Raw genomic sequence first — 19022 nt, 5'->3', positions numbered from 1 at the left:
TTGGATTCTTGGGACAGATGTCCCCATACACAGGTCTTTACCTTTCCCTGGGCCATTGAGGCACCTAATGGACCCATAACAATTATGCTTACATATTGTTATGTTTATAATAGTCAGTTTTAACTCATGACTGTTAAACCTCACTTTTAAGCAAACCTGATAACAGGAAAAAAAAGAAAAAAAGATTGGCCAAATTCCACAAGTATTTGTTGAGAACATATTGTGTGCAAGGTATTCTGAGAACAGGCCAGTTCTCTCACTTTTTCTTTTTCTTTTTTTTTTTTTAAAGATTTATTTATTTAATTTCCCCCCCTCCCCTGGTTGTCTGTTCTTGGTGTCTATTTGCTGCGTCTTGTTTCTTTGTCTGCTTCTGTTGTCGTCAGCGGCACGGGAAGTGTGGGCGGCGCCATTCCTGGGCAGGCTGCTCTTTCTTTTCACGCTGGGCGGCTTTCCTCACGGGCGCACTCCTTGCGCGTGGGGCTCCCCCACGCGGGGGACACCCCTGCGTGGCACGGCACTCCTTGCGCGCATCAGCACTGCGCATGGCCAGCTCCACACGGGTCAAGGAGGTCCGGGGTTTGAACCGCGGACCTCCCATATGGTAGACGGACGCCCTAACCACTGGGCCAAAGTCCGTTTCCCGTCTCACTTTTTCATTCTATGATCTTGAGATGGTCACCTTGCCCTCTGGGCTTCACCTTCTTCATCCATAAAATGGACCTATTACCACGCAGATTAGTTATTTATTGCTGCATAAAAGTTACCTCAAGTTGTGGTAGCTAAAAACACATAACTCACATGGTTTCTGAGGGTCAGAAATCTGGGAGTGTCTTAGCTGAGTGGCTCCAACTCAAGATTCAAGAGGTTAGAGTCAAGTTGTTCCCCGGGGGCTACAGTCATCTGAAGGCTTCCTGGGGCTAGAGGATCTGTGTCCAGGATGGCCCATGGCTCATGGCTGTAGGCAGAAGGCCTTGGTTCCTTGCTACGTGGGCCTTTCCATAGGACTTCTCATGGCATGGTAGCCAACTTTCCCCAAAACAGTGACCCAAGAGAAAGAATACACTGACGATGGATGCATCTGTTTTATAACCTAATGTTGGAAGTGATACATTATCGCTTCTGTTATATTCTATTGGTCACACAGATCAACCCTGAGAGAGTGTGGGAGGGATTTACCTGAGGTGTGATTACCAGGAGGTGGAAATCATTGGGGCCATCTTGGAGGCTGCCCACTATACCAGATACTACCCATGGGAGAATTAAGCTCAACAGGATTCATCTCTATAAAAGCATCTCCTAGTACAGTTAACCGTGGCAGTACCATTGGATTCTGAGACACTGAGCTATGGTTGCTGTTGCCCAGGGATTTATAAGCAAATGACAAATTCTGGTGTTTCTTTACTCACTTAACAAGTGTTTACTGAATGGCTGGGCTATACCAGGCATGTGTGAGCCTGGAGAGTTGGTAGTGAACAAGTGCATCATGATCTTTGCACTTGGGCTAGGAACTATGAGTAGGTCTTGCAATATAAATATCTCACAGTTTACCCCAAAACTCAGTGGCTCAGAACAACCATTTTATTTTGCTAATCAGGATTTTGTGGATCGGGGATTTGGGAAGGTCTTGGCTGGGTAGCTGTCCCTTAGAGTCTGCTGGGCTGTAGTCAACCTGAAGGCTCACTTGTACTTGATGTCCATGATGGCTCGCTCACAGGCTGCCCGTTGATACTGGCTATACACTGGGTATTCAGGTGGGCTGTCGATGACCTCTTCAGCATGGCAGTCTCAAGGTAGTTAACAGCAGAATTGGACACAGTTGATGTCTCCTTCCTCTGAAAACATATCCTTTGCTTTTCTTCTACCACTCTGACTGCTCTTTCTTAGCCTCCTTTGTGGTTTCCTTTTTTTTTTTTATGGAGGTACCAGCAAATGAACCCAGGACCCCATACATGGGAAGCAGGCACTCAACCACTGAGCTATATCTGCTCCTCAATGAGATTTTCTTTTTCTTTTTCTTTTGTTTTTGTCTTTAGGAAGTACCTGGGATCAAACCTGGGACTTTGTGGCTTCTTTTCACCTCCCGACTTCTAAATCTTGGAGCACTGCTCTTCTTCTGCACTCCTTCCCTTGGTACAAATTCCTCCTGCTTTAAATTACCATCATTATGCTACTAATTCCCTAATTTTTACCTCCAGCTGGACCTCTTTCTTCTAACCCCCAAATTGAGCTGCCAAAGTCAGCTACTCCTGCTATCCACGGCAGCTCCATCATTCCAGCTGTTCAGGCCAGAAACGTTGAAGCTATCCTTGGTGTCTTCCTTCCCCACAGCCCAGAGCCACAGAAAAGCATGTACTGGGTTTAGAGCCTGGAGTCTTTGGGGACCGAAGGGAGAGCCCTTTTGATGATATGATTGGGGCAACATCAAGGCTGACGTTTTGCAAAACCACTAGACCATTTATTCAGCAGGCACTCACAGCGCCACAGCTCTATTGAGACTACGCTAAGATTAGGCAGGCTTGGAGGTGGGGCGGGGTGCTGCATAACCAAGCTGAACTTCCACTCATCGGAATTTTTCCTAGACTCAAAAAGGGAACCACAAAGGCTTCAGACCAGTTAAGATCAATAGTGCACGATACAGATGCATGAACCTAACTCAGGTTAGGTTCTCTTTACAGGAGAATCCTGGTAGCCCTACCTCAGGCCTTACAGCCTCCTGTTTTACGTACATTTCCATCAAGAGGGGTCTGATTTCCAAGGCCAGAGTCATTAAGAAATAACAGGTTGCTGTGGGCGGGAGGACTGCTGCATATGGATAGTTGGCTGCCTGGCACAAAAGAGAAATTAGAGAAAGCAGGGTTTAAAAGGCACAATTAGGGAAGGAGACTTGGCTCAACGGACAGAGAATCCGCCTACCACATGGGAGGTCCAGGGTTCAAACCCAGGGCCTCCTGGCCAATGTGTTGAGTTGGCCCACGTGCAGTGCTGATGTGCACAAGGAGTGCTGTGCCACACAGGGGTGTCCCCCGTGTAGGGATGCCCCATGCACAAGGCGTGTGCCCTGCAAGGAGAACTGCTCTGTGCAAAAAAAGTGCAGCCTGCCCAGGAGTGGCGCCGCACACACAGAGAGCTGACGCAGCAAGATGACGCAACAAAAAGAGACAGATTCCTGCTGCTGACAAGAATGCAAGCGGACACAGAACACACAGCAAATGGACATAGAGAGCAGACAACGGGGGCGGGGGGGGAAGGGGAGAGAAATAAATAAAAATAAAATATTTTTTTAAAAAAGAAGAAATACAAGTGGCAAAAAAACACATGAAAAAATGTTCAGTATCACTAATGATTAGGGAAATGCAAGCTACAATGAGATACCGTTTCATACCTATCAGAATGGCCACTATTAAAAAGACAGAGAGCTACAAGTCTTGGAGAGGATGTGGCGAGATAGGGACACTTATTCACTGTTGGTGGGAATGCAGAATGGTACAGCCCCTGTGGAGGACTGTTTGGCAGCTCCTAAGGAAGTTGAATATAGACTTGCCATGTGACCCTGCAATACCACTGCTGGGTGTATACCCAGAAGAACTGAGAGCAGTGACATGAACAGACATCTGCACACCGGTGTTCATAGCGTTATTCACAACTGCCAAAAGTTGGAAACAAGCCAGGTGTCTATGAACTGATGAATGGATAAACAACATATACAGGACGGAATATTATTCAGCTGTAAGAAGAAATGAAGTCGTGAAGCATATGGTAACACGGAAGAACCTGGAGGACATTATGTTGAGTGAAGCAGGCCAGGCACAAAAGGATGAATACTGTATGATTGTGCTACTATGAACTAAATATATTGTGTGATATATTTTGCGTGTGCTGTCTACTCTCTGTGTCCATTCGCTGTGCATTCTTCTGTGTCTGTATTTATTTATTCCCCCCACACACCTTGCAGCTTGCCTGTTGTCTGTTCTCTATGTCCATTTGCTGAGCTCTTCTGTTTTGTTTTGTTTCGCTTGTCTCCCTTTTTGTTGCATCACCTTGCTGAGACAGCTCCCCACAGCGCTGGTGGGCTGGGCAGCACTCCGTGGCACTGGCGGGTGAGCCTGCCTTCACATGGAGGCCCCAGGACATGAACCCCGGGCTTCCCATATGGTAGATGGGAGCCTAACTGGTTGAGCCACAGTCACTTCCCAATATAAATAAATTTTTAAAGATGAAATTTAATTAGTGGTGATGTAGGGCTAGGGAAGGACTGCTAAGGGGTGTGGAGTTTTTCTTTTTGGAGTAATAAAACGATTCTAAAATTTTTTATGATGATGAATGCACAGCATTGTGATTATACTAAAAGCCATTGATTATAAACTTTAGATAGCTTGTATGGTATGTGAATATATTTCAATAAAATGGCTTAATAAATAAATAAATAATTGTGCAAGAATAGCCAGAAATAGCAGCAATGTACAGCAAGGGAAACAAAGATTGAGAGATGAAGAATTTTCTTATTTGTTTGTTTTTTGTTTATTATTATTATTGAAATAATGAAAATGCTCTAATAATGATTGAAGTGATGAATGCATGCATCTCTGACAGATCTGGAGTAGTTAATATCTGCTGCTAATGTTTCCATTATAGATGCAAGAAAAAGAAGGTCCTCACACTGTCTCTCTGGATGTGGCAGCTGGGATTGAATGGGGGAATATAGGAAATTCTAAAAACGGGGAAGGGGAAATAATCTTTGCAACTCAGAACTAAACTTAAAAACAGCAAATAACCTTTTTCACTCCAAAAAATAAAAAAGTGATGAGTGCACAACTATGTGATTATTCCAAATACCATTGATTTTACACTTTGGTTGAATTTTATGCTTTATTAATATGTATCAATAAAATTGATTTTGATTAAAAAATAATAAAACATTTTTAAATTAAAAAAAAAATTCATATGGGTGGAAAAGGGACCCTGAATAGCCAAAATCATCCAGAAAAAAAAGTTGGAGGACTCACACTTCCCAATTTCAACACTTATTACAAAGCTACATTAATCAAAATACTGTTGTAGTGGCACAAGGACAGACATATAGACCAATGGAATAGAACTGAGAGTGCAAAAAAAAAACCCACATCTATGACCAATTGATTTTTTTTTAATATTTATTTTATTTATTTATTTCCCACCCCACCCCCCAATTGTTTGGGGTCGCTGTCTGCTCTCTGTGTCTGCTCATCTTCTCTTTAGGAGGCACACAGGAACTAAACCTGAGATCTTCCATGTGGGAGAGAGGCGCTCAATCACTTGAGCCACCTGGTTTATTGTGTCCGTCATTGCCTTTCCTCTTCCTCTTTGTCTCTTTGTTGCATCCTGTTGCATCAGCTCACTGCACCAGTTGGTCATACCAGCTTGCCTTCTTCAGGAGGCACTAGGAACTGAACCTGGGACCTCCCATGTGGTAGGCGGGAACCCAATTGCTTAAGCCACATCCACTTTCCTGATTTTTTTTAGTAGAGAAGTTATGGATTTACAAAACAATGAAGCATAAAATACAGAATTCCCAATACCATTCGAATTAACACCTTACATTGGTGTGGTACATTTGTTATAGTTGATGAAAGCACATTTTAAAAATTATACTATTAATAGTCCATGGTTTAACTTCAGGTTCATTGTTTGTATAGGCAGATCCAGAAGATGCTTCCCTATATTTTCTTCTAGCTTTATAGTCCTGGTTCTTATATTTAGGTCTTTTATCCATTTTGAGTTAATTTTTGTTTATCGTATTGTTGTAGAGAAGTCAGGTGTATGCAGTATCGAAAGGCCAAGACACAAGAACTCTGAGAAGGAAGTTGGTTAATTTCGACCAGCCGGACTTGGCGGACTCCTGTCCTAATAAAACATGAGCCCCAAATAGAATTTTGGGTTCCCTTTTATGCAGAAAAGATATAAGGGTTGGGAGTTAAATGGTGCCCTTTTATAAGAAAACGACTTTCCTTGTTAGTTGTTTGTCTGAGTACTAGATAGGTTTTCAATTAAAGTGCCCCCCACATTTCAGGTGAGCTTGAACTTAGCCTATCCTCCACATTTCAGGTGAACTTGAATTAAAATCCCCCCCACATTCCATCTGGGATGCAACCTTGAATACACATTCCATCTTACATCCTTTCTGAACATCCAAAGACTGTAGGGCCTATATTACTTGTTTGGATTTCTAGAGACTAGGTACACTTGGAAACAATTTTGAATTTATGCACAGGCTGTATTAGTGTGAGACATATTTTGTATGTGGATATACAGGTCTCCTGGTGTCATTTGCTGAAGAGATTATTCTTTTCCAGTTGAACGGACTCGGCAGCCTTGTTAAAAGCAATTGGCCATAGATGTGAAGGTCTATTTCTGAACTCTCAATTCAATTCCATTGGTCTATATGTCTGTCCTTGAGCCAGTACCATGCTGTTTTGACCACAGAGCTGTGTCAAAGTCAGGAAGTATGAGTCCTCCAACTTCATTCCTTTTCACGATGCTTTTGGCTGTTCAGTGCCCTTTACCCTTCCAAATTAATTTGATTATTATTATTGGCTTTTCCATTTCCACAAAGTAGGCTGTTGGAATTTTGATTGGAATTACCTTGAATTTGTAAATTATTTTGTGTAGAAATAAGCAATATTTAGTCTTCCGATCTATGAGCACAGAATGTCCTTCCATTTATCTAGATCTCTTTGATTTCTTTTAGCAAAGCTTTGTAGTTTTCTGTGTACAAGTCCTTTACATTCTTGATCAAATTTATTCCTAGATATTTGATTCTTTTAGTTGCTATTGTAAATAGAATTTTTTTCTTGATTTCCTCCTCAGATTGCTCATTACCAGTGTATACAAACACTACTTATTTTTGTGTGTTGTTCTTGTACCCCACCACTTTGCTGAGTTGGTTTATAAGCTCTAGTAGCTTTGTTGTAGGTTTTCTGGGACTCTCTCTATATAGGATCATGTCATCTACAAATAGTGAAAGTTTTACTTCTTCCTTTCCAATTTGGATTCCTTTTCTTTTTCTTGCCTAACTGCTCTGGCTAGAACTTAAAGCACAATGTTGATTAACAGTTGTGACACTGCATTCTTGTCTTATTCCAGATCGTAAGGAAAAGCTTTCAGTCTTTCACCATTGAGTAGGATGTTACATGTGGGTTTTTGATATATGCCTTTTATCATGTTGAGGAAGTTTCTTTCTATTTTTGTTTTTCTAAGTGTTTTTATCAAGAAAGGATGCAGAATTGTGTCAAATGCCTTTTCTGCATTGTTGGAGATGATCACAGTGATTTCGCCCTTTGTTTTGTTAATGTGGTGTTTTACATTAATTGATTTTCTTATGTTGTACCACCCTGGCATACCTAGGATAAAACCCACTTGATCACGGTATACAATTCTTTTAATGTGCTGTTGGATTCGATTTGCAAGCATTTTGTTGAGGATTTTTGCATCTATTGTCATAAGTGAAATTCTGTGATTTTCTTATAATACCTTAATCTGGCTTTGTTATTAGAGTGATGTTCCTCTTAGATTGAGTTAAATAGTGTTCCCTCCTGTTCAATTTTTTGGGAAGAGTTTGAGCAAAATTGGTATTAACTCTTCTCTGAATGTTTGGTAGAATTCACCTCTGAAGCCACCTGGTCCTAGTCTTTTCTTTATTGGGAGGTTTTTGATTACTGATTCAGTCTTTTCACTTGTCATCAGTCTATTGAAATCTTTTATTTCCTCTGGAATCACTTTTGGTTGTTCATGTGTTTCTAGGAATTTGTCCATTTCATCTGGGTTGACTGATTTGTTGGTGTACGGTTGTTCATATTATCCTCTTATGATCATTTCTATTTCTATGGGGTCAGTGGTAATGTCCTCCCTCTCGTTTCTGATTTTATTTATTTGCATCTTCTCTCTTCTTTCTTTGTCACTCTAGCTAAGGGTTTGTCAATGTTATTGGTCTTTTCAAAAAACCATCTTTTGGTTTTGTTAATGCTCTCTCTCTCTTATTTTTATTTTTATTTTATTTTTTAAAAGATGTATTTATTTATTTATTTAACGCCCCTCCCTCCCCCCCCCCCCCCCCCCCCCGGTTGTCTGTTTTCTGTGTCTATTTGCTGCATCTTCTTTGTCCGCTTCTATTGTTGTCAGCTGCACGGGAATCTGTGTTTCTTTTCATTCATCTTGCTGTGCCAGCTCTCCGTGTGGGTGGCACCATCCTTAGGTAGGCTGCACTTTCTTTCCCGCTGGGCGGCTCTCCTTACGGGGCGCACTCCTTGCATGTGGGGCTCCCCTATGCAGGGGACACCCCTGCGTGGCATGGCACTCCCTGCACACATCAGCACTGCGCATGGGCCAGCTGCACACGGGTCAAGGAAGCCCGGGGTTTGAACCGTGGACCTCCCACGTGGTAGACAGACACCCTAACCACTGGGCCAAGTCTGTTTCCCTCTCTTATTTTTAATTACCTATTTCATTTATTTCTACTCTAATCTTTGCTATTTCTTTCCTTTACTTGTTTCGGGTTTAGTTTGCTTTCTTTTTCCAGTTCCTCCAGGTTTACAGTTAGGTCTTTGATTTTAGCTTTCTTCTCTTTTTTGTATACATTTAGGGCTGTACATTTCCTTCTCAGCACTGCCTTTGCTGCATCCCATAAGTTTTGATATGTTGTGTTCTTGTTTTCATCCATCTCAAGATATTTACTGATTTCCCTTTCAACTTTTTCTTTGACCCATTGATAGTTTGGATGTGTTATTTAACTTCTACATTTTTGTGGATTTTCCAGTTTTCTGCCTGTTACTGATTTCCAGCCTCATTCCATTATGATTAAAGAGGATTCTTTGTATAATTTCAATCTTTTTAAATTTATTGAGACTTGTTTTGTGACCCAATATGTGGTCTATCCTGGAAAATGATCCATGTGCACTTGAGAAGAATGTACATCCTGCTGTTTTGGGGTGTAGTGTTCGGTTTATGTCTGTCAAGTCTAGTTCATTTATCATATTATTCAAATTCTGTTTCCTTATTAATCTCTCTTGATGTTCTATCCATGAGAGTGGTATATTGACATCTCCAACTATTCTTGTAGCAGTGTCTTTTTCTCCCTTCAGTTTTGCCAGTGTTTGCCTCATGTATTTTGGTGCCCTATGTTTAGGTGCATAAATATTTGTGATTGTTATTTCTTCTTGGTGGATTGACCCTTTTATTAATATATAATGTCCTTCTTTGCTCTTGTGACAGCTTTTGACTTAAAGTCTATTTTGCCTGCCATCACCCCATCTTTTTTTTTGGTTACTGTTGCATGGAATATCTTTTTTCATCTTTCAATATATTTGTGTCTTTGGGTCTAAAGTTAAGTCTCATGCAAACAACTTATAGTGTAGTTGTCTCACTCTTTTTTTTTTTTTTTCCATTCTGCCCACTCAAGTCTTTTGACTGGAGAGTTAAATCCATTAACATTCAGTGTTATTACTGTCAAGGCAGTACTTAACTTCAGCCATTTTGTCCTTTGGTTTTTATATGTCATGTCTTTTTTTTGGTCTCTCTTTTTCTTTATTGCAACCTCCTTTTCTGTATAGTTGATCTTTTATGATGTATCTGACTGATTCTCTTCTCATTTTTGTTTCTGTATACTTTTAAATACTTTTCTTTGTGGTTATGCTGGAGTTTGTATTACACAACCTATGTCTATAACCTACTAATTTGAGTAGATACCAACTTAGCTTCAACAGCATACATGTTCTCTGCTCCCATATCACTGTTTCTCCTCTTTATGTTGCTCTTACCCTCATATTACCTTTGTATATCTTGCATGTCCATTATGCAGGAAATACGCCTTTTTCTTGTCAGTTGTATTCTGACATTCTGACTCACAGGAATTTAAGAGTAGAATTGTATATTGAGGATACAATTCTACTGGTTTTGCATTTACCTGTACTGATGATCTTCCTTTCTTCACACTACTCCAAGCCACTCTCCCATCTTTTCTTTTCATCCTGCAGAATTCCCTTTAGTAATAATTCTTGTTGGGCTGGTCTCTCCTTCACTCAGTGCCCCCTTTTCCTTACTTTTCAGTTCTGGGACCCATTGTGTCTTACAACAGCTCAGTTCCCTCCCTCTTTCCCCCCCTCCCCCCCCCCCGGGAGTTTTTTCTGCCCCTGGTTTCTTCCCCATTAAGATATCAGATGGCTCAATCCAGAAAGGTCTTTTTTGTGTTTAGGTGGTGCAGTGAACAGTGATTGGACTGAGTAAGCACACCTCTTGCCAACAGTTCTGCTGTGGTCTCCCCTCCCCCCGGGGGCTGCTTTTTATGTCACACTCCTCAGCATCTTGTGTTCCGCTCTGCGTCTCTTCACACGCGGGTGCCTGGCCTGGATATGCGTGGGGCTCTAACTTGCTGCTGTGAGCGGCTCTGTAGTCTGCATCGGCGGCAGGAGGGACCCAGGCCGTGCTGCTTCTGCAGGACTCCCAAGCTGGGTGGGACGAGTGAGGGGGAGAAGTCCAGACTGGCACTCCAGGAAGAAAATCTCCTACGTGCTTTTGTAGATTTTTCCCCTTTTTCTTCATTTCAGCATTTGTGAAGTCCTTCTCCAGTCTCTGTCATCTTCCAGAGTTCTAAGCAAGTGCAATTTGTCCTTTTATTAGTTGATACTGAGGGATGATGTTTCCAGGGGATGTCTTATATTGCCATTTGGTGACATCACTGCAATCTCTGCCTTTTAATAGGAGAGTTTAACCATTGGCTTCTTCTTTTTCTTTTTTTTTTTAAGGTACTGGGGCCAGGGATTGAACCCGGGACCTCATATTTGGGAAGCTGGTGCTCAACTACTGAGTCACATCAGCTCCCCTGAATTGTTTTTTTCATTTGTTTGCTTGTTACTTTTTCGCTTGGTTTTTGAGAGGCACCAGGAACTGAACCTGGGACCTCCCATGCAGGAAGCAGGCATTCAGCCACTTGAGCCACATCCACTTGCAACCATTGACATTTAAGATAATAATTGAGAAGGCAGGGATTTACTTCTGCCATTCAGTCACTTGTTTTATGTATGTTCTGTATGTTTTTTTAAGATTTATTTCACACACACCCTCCCTCATTGTTTTTGCATTTGCTGTCTACTCTCTGTGTCTATTCCCTGTGTGTTGTTCTGTGTCTGCTTATATTCTCTTTAGGCAGCACCAGGAACCGATCCTGGGACCTTCAGAGTGGGAGAGAGGTGCTCAATCTCTTGCTCCATCTCAGCTCCCTAGTCTGCTGCATCTCTTATTGTCTCTCCTCTGTGTCTGTTTTTGTTGCATCATCTTGCTGCACCAGCTCTCCATGTGGGCCAGCAATTCCCATGTGGGCCAGCATGCCGCACAGGTCAGCACTCCACTTGGACCAGCACTCCATGCGATCCAGCCCTCTACTTGGACCAGCTTGCCACGTGGGCCAGCTTGCCTTTACCAGGAGGCCCCAGAAATCAAAACTTGGACCTTCTATATGGTAGATGGGAGCCCAATCGCTTGAGCCACATCTGCTTCCCTCTTGTGTGCTTTTGTTCCTCAGTTACTCCATTACTGCCCTTTATTTAATTTACTTTTTTTTTTGTAGTGTATCATTTCAATTCCTTTCTTTTCTTTATATTTTTAAATTATTTTCTATCTAGTTACTTTTGTAATTACAATTAACGTTTGAAACTAATAACCTGGGGAAGCGGATTTGGCTCAACTGATAGAGCATCCGCCTACCACATAGGAGGTCCAGGGTTCAACCCTGGCCCGTGTGGTGAGCTGGCCCGTGCACAGTGCTGATGCACGCAAGGAGTGCCGTGCCACGCAGGGGTGTCCCCTCGCATAGGGGAGCCCCATTCACAAGGAGTGCACCCCCTAAGGAGAGCCGTCCAGCGCGAAAAAAGCACAGCCTGCCCAGGAGTGATGCTGCACACGTGGAGAGCTGATGCAGCAAGATGATGCAATGAAAAGAGACACAGATTCCCGGTGCTGCTGACAAGAATACAAGCACAGAAGAACACACAGCGAATGGACACAGAGAGCAGACAGCTGGGGGGTGGAGGGGGAAGGGGAGAGAAATAAATAAAAAATCTTTAAAAGAAAAAAAAAATGAAACTAATCACCTGGTTTGACTATTGTCAACCTAATTTCAGTAGTATACAAACTCCTATGTCTCCATCCCACCTCCTTTTATTGTTAATATCTCAGATTACATATGTCTACACTGTCCGTTAACAGATTTAAAATATTATTTTACGCATTTGCCTATTAAGTCATATGGGGGAGGGGGATAAAGTTACAAAACAAAAATATAGTAATACAGTGTTTTAGTTTACTAAATGCTGCCAAAGCAATATACCAGAAATGGGTTTACTTTTACAATGGGGATTTATTAGGTTAAAAGCTTTCAGTTCTGAGGTCATGAAAGTGTCCAAATCAAGGCATCTCAGGAGCTCTTTCTCCCTAAGTGGCGGCTGTGGGCGATCAAGCACAAGGCGGCATCCACTAGTCTCTCCCTCTCCTCCAGGGCTCTTTGCTTTCAGCGTCAAGCAGCTCTTTCTCCTGGGCTCTTTATAAAGGACTCCGGTAAGGGGAGTAAGTCCTACCCTGGGTCACGCGATCTAATCAAAGGCCCTTTACTGAAGTAATTTAATCAAAAGTTCCCACCTACAATTACATGCACATTACATGCATAGGAATGAATTAACTTTAAGATCACAATTTTCTGGGGTCCACAGAAGTGTCAAACTGCCATTTACAGTATTTTATATTTACCTATGTAGTTACCTTTATCAGTGTTCTTTATTTCTTCTTATGGCTTCAAGTTACTGTCCACTGCCCTTTTATTTCAGCCTGAAGGACTGACTCCCTTTAGCATTTCTTATAGAGCAGGTTATTCTTGTAATGAACTCTTTCAGCTTTTGCTTATCTGTAAATGTCTTAATTTCTCCTTCATTTTTTAAAAAAGATTTATTTATTTATTTTTCCCCTCTCCCTCTATTGTCTGCTCTCTGTGTCCATTCACTGTGTTCTTCTGTGTCTGCTTGTATTCTCATTACGCAGCTCCAGGAACCGATCCTGGGACCTTCTGGAGTGGGAGAGAGGAGATCATTTTCTTGTGCCACCTCAGCTCCCTGGCCTATTGTGTCCCCTATTGTCTCTCTTCTGTGTCTCTTTTTGTTGTGTCATCTTGCTGCATCAACTCTCCGCATGGCCAGCACTCCTGCACAGACCAGCCCTCCGTGTGGACCAGCTCACCACATGGGCCAGCTTGCCTTCATCAGGAGGCCCTGGGTATTGAACCCTGGACCTCCTATATGGTAGACAGGAGCCCAGTTGTTTAGGCCACATCTGCTTCCCTCTCCTTCATTTCTGAAAGATAACTTTGTTGGATATAGTATTCTTTTTTTTTTAAGATTATTTATTTCTCTCCCCTTCCCTGCCCCTCCCCCCCCCCAGCTGTCTGCTCTCTGTGTCCATTTGCTGTGTTCTTCTGTGTCCACTTGTATTCTTGTCAGCGGCACCCGGAATCTGTGTCTCCTTTTGTTTCATCATCTTGCTGCGTCATCTCTTCATGTGTGTGGCGCTATTCCTGGGCAGGCTGCACTTTCTTTTGTGCTGGGCACCTCTCCTTACAGGGTGCACTCCTTGCGCGTGGGGCTCCCCTATGCGGGTGACACCCCTGCGTGGCAGGGCACTCCTTGCACACATCAGTACTGCACGTGGGCCAGCTCACCACACGGGTCAGGAGGCTCTGAGTTTGAACCTTGGACCTCCCATGTGGTAGGCAGACGCCCTATCTGTTGGACCAAATCCGCTTCGCGGATATAGTATCGACTAACAGTTTTTTCTCTCCAAGGACTTTAAATATGCCATCTCACTGTCTTCTGTCCTGGTGGTTTCTGATGCAAAATTTCTTTAATCTTATTAGGGATACCATATATATGACAAGTCACTTCTCTCTTGCTGCTTTCAAAATCTTCTCTGTCTTTGTATTTTGATGATTTTACTCTAATATGTCTTGCGTACATCTTAGAGTCTGTCCTACTTGGAATTTGTTAAGCTTCCTGGATATGTATGTTCCTGTCTTTCCTCAGCTTTGGGAAGTTTTCGGTCATTATTTCTTCAAATGCTTTTTCTGCCCCTTTCTCTCCCTCGACCTCTGGACTCCAATGCTGCTTATGTCAGTATGCTTGATGAGGTCCCACAGGTGCCTCAGGCTCAGTTCATTTTTCATCCTTTTTTCTTTCTGCTTCTCACATTTCCTATTATTTACAGTGCACCACTTTATCCAAGTGATGAGGAGGCCTGTGTGAGACGCAAGCCAAGGCAGAGTAGGGTAGCACCTCAAGACAGAGGGCATGGAGTGCCCTCTTATGCCTGAGGGCAGAGACCACCTCTGAAGCTTTCTGGTTACGCATCGCTCAGGTTCCTTTGTGGTGGGGTGGTGGTTTCACATATAGCTGAAAGGGCTCTGGCGCTAATGCTGGCCTTTCTTAACTCTGTGACTCTGGGTAAGATAATAAAGGCATTTGGGCATGTATCTTGAGGAGGGAAAACACAAAGCAAGACATAAACCTGGCCTAATGCAGAGGGTCAGGAAATCTGAAGTCTAGACTTGCTTCTTTTACCTCCTCAGAGTGACCTCAAGCCAGGCGTGGCTGCTTTCTGGGCGTTGTTTCTCCCTGTTAGGGACTCAGCCCAGCTGCCTGGCCTTGGAGGGAAGCTCAGCTGTGCCACACCCACCAGTTCCTCACAGGGTCTCACAGCAACGGAAATGAAATTTAACAACTTGGGACAAATCATTCCCACTCCCCCATTAAGGTAGCCATTTGTCATTTTATGAGATGGGAGAGTGACCGTGATCTGTGGTGGCTCTCTGCAGAGTTCTAGGGCTTGACTTCTGGGCAGTGGTAAGAGCCCCCAGGCGTGGAACAGTGGTCATGATGCGTGGATTTACTGTTCCTGCACTAAGCATGCTCCCAGCTATGGCATTCTGGGAAGACCTTTTCAGAGGATAGACTTCTGCTCTGTCTGGCAACGAGCAGCAACTCTGTGGCTCCCACCCTGAGGGAAGTGGAAGATTCACACCCTAGACCTGGCCTGTTTACGGTGCAGGACCTCAAGCCACGGGTCTGGCTCTGGCCACTGGCTTCTAGCCTGGCTCTCCTCGAGGGTCTCCCCTGGTGCCTCTGCCCGGCTTAGCCCCACGCTGGTCTCCGTGGGCCTGCAGTCTCAACCTTGTCAGGGCTCTGTCACTCAAATGCATATCCCACATCCACATCCACACTGAGTCCCCTGCCCTGTCTGGAATGTCCTCTTCAACTTCACCAGCTCATTCTTCCGGACCTAATAAAAGTCCCACCCCCTCCTGGAAGCCTCCCCCGTGCTCATGACGCTCCCTGACGCATGTTCCCAGCGCACAGTGCCTCAGCTGCAGCATTTTTCACACCCACGCAGCACCACAGCTATTTATAGATGTATTTAACTCCCTGTAAAAACACACCTTAATTCAACTCCAAAAAGCAACTTGCAGAAATATGATTATAAAGGTAGAGAAAAAGCCTGGAAAGATACAATGCTGTTGCCTTGGAGGGGGATGACGGTGACTTTCATTTTTAGCTGCATATATTGCAGTGTTGTTTAAAAATGTATCAACAGTACAAGGTTGTGAATATTACAAGATTATTTAAAGAAATTATTTAATAACTTTCTATATAAAATCTTGCACATTTCTTAAGTTTATTTTTTGTTTCTTATAGTTTATGTTGCCATGTTAGAGGTTTAAAAAAATAAGGTAGGTTTCATGTACTAAAATTAAAAGAGCTCCAACTTTATTTTTGAATGAAAAACAAGTTGTAGGAGCAGATGTGGCTCAAGCAGTTGAGCACCTGCTTCCCACATATGAGGTCCTGGTTTCAATTCCCAGTCCCCAATACCTAAAAAAAAAAGTTGTAGAACAATATCTCTGGTATAATGCCTTTTAGGAAAAATAATCCCCTAACCCATCAAATGATTACATGTCTATATACAAATATATATATATTAGAATATCTGTATGTATAATATGTGTATGGCATATTTAGATACATATACATACACATCTGATTTAATGTGTGTATACGTGTGTGTGTATTCTATATAAAGACACTCCAGAATGATAACAGTGGCCAGGTCCTAGGATTACGGTGCTGCCTGAGAAAGGAGAGGCATTGCTTTGGGTAAGTCCATGAGGCACGCTTCTCTGGCAACAAACTTTAATTACCAGTAAGTCCACTTGGACATCTTGGTGGGACAGTCTCCAAAAGTGTCACAGCTATATAATTTTCAAAGTTAAAAACATGACTCTCCTTACTATAAAGTGAGCATGTGTCAAAGATTACTTAAGGCCTTAACCAGTGTACCACAGTACAGTGGGAAAGCTACTTCAAAGAGAACTGGGAGGGAAGCAAATGTGGCTCAACTGATAGAGTGTCTGCCTACCATATAGGAGTCCAGGGTTCGATACCCAGGGCCTCCTGGCCCACGTGCAGTGCTGCTGCTTGCAAGGAGTGCTGTGCCACACAGGGCACCACATAGGGGTGCACCCCACAAGGAGAGCCGCCCCATGTGAAAAACGCAGCCTGTCCAGGAGTAACACCACACACACGGAGAGACGCCGCAGCAAGATGATGCAACAAAAAAAAGAGATGCAGTTTCCCAGTGCCATCTGATAACGCAAGTGGACACAGAAGAACACACAGCGAATGGACAGAGAGCAGCAATGGGGGCAGGGGAAAGGGGAGAGAAATAAAATAAATCTTAAAAAAAAAAAAAGAACTGGGAAAAGAAACAAAAAAATCAAAATTAAAAAAAGAAAACTGGAGGGAGTGAATGTGACTCAAGCTGTTGAGCACCTGCATCCCACATGGGAGGTCCCAGTTCCCTTCCTGGTGCCTCCTGAAAAAAAAAAACAAAAACAAATGAACAGACCTAACTCAGGAAGTGGATGTAGCTCAGGCAACTGAGCTCCTGCCTACCACACGGAAGGTCTGGTTTGGTTCCTGGTGCCTCCTAAAGACAGCGAGCTGGCATGATGGGCAGGCACAGCAAGCTGATACAATAAGATGATGCAGCAAGAGACACAAGAAAAACATGATGAGAGACACAACAAAGCAGGGAGCAGAGGTTCCCAGTGCCTCCTAAAGAAAAAACAAGCAAGATAACAAGCTGATGTGATGGGCAGGAGCAGCAAGCTGACACAACAAGCTGATGCAAGAGACACAAGAAGAAGAAACATATGAGAAACACAACAAAGCAGGGAATGGAGGTGGCTCAAGCAATTAGACACCTCCCTCCCACATCAGAGGTCCTGGGTTCAGTTCCCAGGTACCTAAAGATACAGCACACAGGGAATGCAACAACGCGGGGAGTGGGGGGGGGGGCTTGGAAGAAATAAATAAAATACATATTTTTTAAAAACCAGCTTAGGGAAGCCTGTGTGAGACTGTGGTTGAGGGCCAGCTTCCCACATAGGAGGTCCTGGCTTCCCACACAGGAGGTCCCAAGTTCAATCTCCCGCCCATGGTACCTGAAGAAAAAAAAAGAATGAAGCATCTTGAGGCACAGAAATAAGACTGCTGAGTTATGTAAACAACCAGCTAATGTCCTTCCCAGTAATAAAACCATAGCCTGGAGTCATCTCTTCTACCTAACATACGTTATTTACATCTTGTCACAATTTTGGGTGAGGTAGCATTAAATCATCATTTGGTACACCTGTTGGGTCAGTCATCTTTTTGCCTTATTTCCAAATATTGTGGGTAATTTATTCTAAACAGGTGTATTTCACCCTTTCTCAGAGTCTCCACCACTCCCAGCGATTCTCAGCGCACCCCAGCTTTCCCAGAGCTACTGGTCTGCCCACCCGCGGTGACAGCGTCCCGAGCCCTGAGATGCCCTGGGCCGCAGGCAGCAGGAAGGACTCAGCTGTCCGAGGCCAGGGCGCCCGCTGCGGGGCGCTCCCGCGGGCAACGCCAGGGAGGTGAGGGGGGCGGCAGTGCTGAGCAGACACGGTGGCCCTCCTCCAGCTCAGGGGCGCGGGGGATGAAGAGCAGCCGAGTTGAGCAGGGGCAGCCAAGAAGGCCCGAGGGCCCCGGCGTGACGCAAGAGAAGCCTGGGTTTACGCGGGGAGGCCAGGGATGGGCCAGGACCAACGTCTGGTTTATCAAAAGCTTCCTGGCGGCAGACGATGGGGCAGCCGCAGGGAGGAGAACTGGGAGAGGCCAGGCCTGGGGAGCAGAGCGGGAGTCGCTGGGAGCCAAGGCCGAGGCGACGAGGAAGGCCAGGAGCGAGCTTCGGGAGCCCGCGTTTCCGGCCCTCCGGGGCCGAGGGAGGGCGGGGGAGACGCCGGAGCTGCTAAGGTTTCCTCTGAGGTTTCCTCGCGGGCTGCGAGGGCTGGGACAGCGAGGGCTGGGACAGCGAGGGCTGGGACAGCGAGGGCTGGGACAGCGAGGGCTGGGAGCTGAGCCTTTCCTGGGGCTGCCTGTATGGGAATCGGGTGTCCCGGGGCTGCTGAGAAGCTGACCGCCCTGGACGGGATGGCGCCCCGCGAGGGCTGTGGGGTGCGCCCCCGCCTCCGCGGCGCCCCTCCTCTGGCCCACACCGCAGCGGCGCCGGCGAAGGCTGGGACGTGCGAGTCCCCATCAGGGCCTCAGCAGCCGCGCCTCGCCTGCCTCGCAGAGCTCGGGCCTGCCCTGCGCGCCCGCAGACGTTGGCCTGCGCGGCGCCCTCTCCCGGCCGCCTTCCCGACGCCCGGGTTCTCCGGCCCGAGGCGCTGGGGCGCGAGCCTCCCGGGTCCGAGTCCTGGGGGGCATCCGCAGCATCTCGCGCGTTTGTGCGTGGAGCTGGCGGGTGGCCGCGAGGCGCAAAGGGTCTGGGGCTCAAAGGAGTTAAGCAGATTGCCGCAGCGAATGCGGGTTGCCTCATTTGGACCTGAACCCCCACACCGGGTTATTCTGGGTTGCCTCACACCACCCAGGATTGGAAAC

At 44.8% G+C, this 19022-nt stretch overlaps 1 non-coding gene across 1 annotated transcript; it reads left to right on the top strand.

The window, feature by feature from the left end:
- The first annotated feature begins 4575 nt into the window (after positions 1-4575).
- On the top strand, positions 4576-4704 carry LOC131280331 (small nucleolar RNA SNORA31). Its single transcript, XR_009187820.1, has one exon. It is a non-coding gene; the product is annotated as a small nucleolar RNA SNORA31 (small nucleolar RNA).
- Positions 4705-19022: the final 14318 nt, after the last annotated feature.

Source organism: Dasypus novemcinctus, chromosome 10 (genome assembly GCF_030445035.2).
Source record: "Dasypus novemcinctus isolate mDasNov1 chromosome 10, mDasNov1.1.hap2, whole genome shotgun sequence".
Lineage (NCBI taxonomy): Eukaryota > Metazoa > Chordata > Mammalia > Cingulata > Dasypodidae > Dasypus > Dasypus novemcinctus.
The sequence above is the reverse complement of the archived record's forward strand: the minus strand, read 5'-3'. Positions and strand labels throughout refer to the sequence as shown.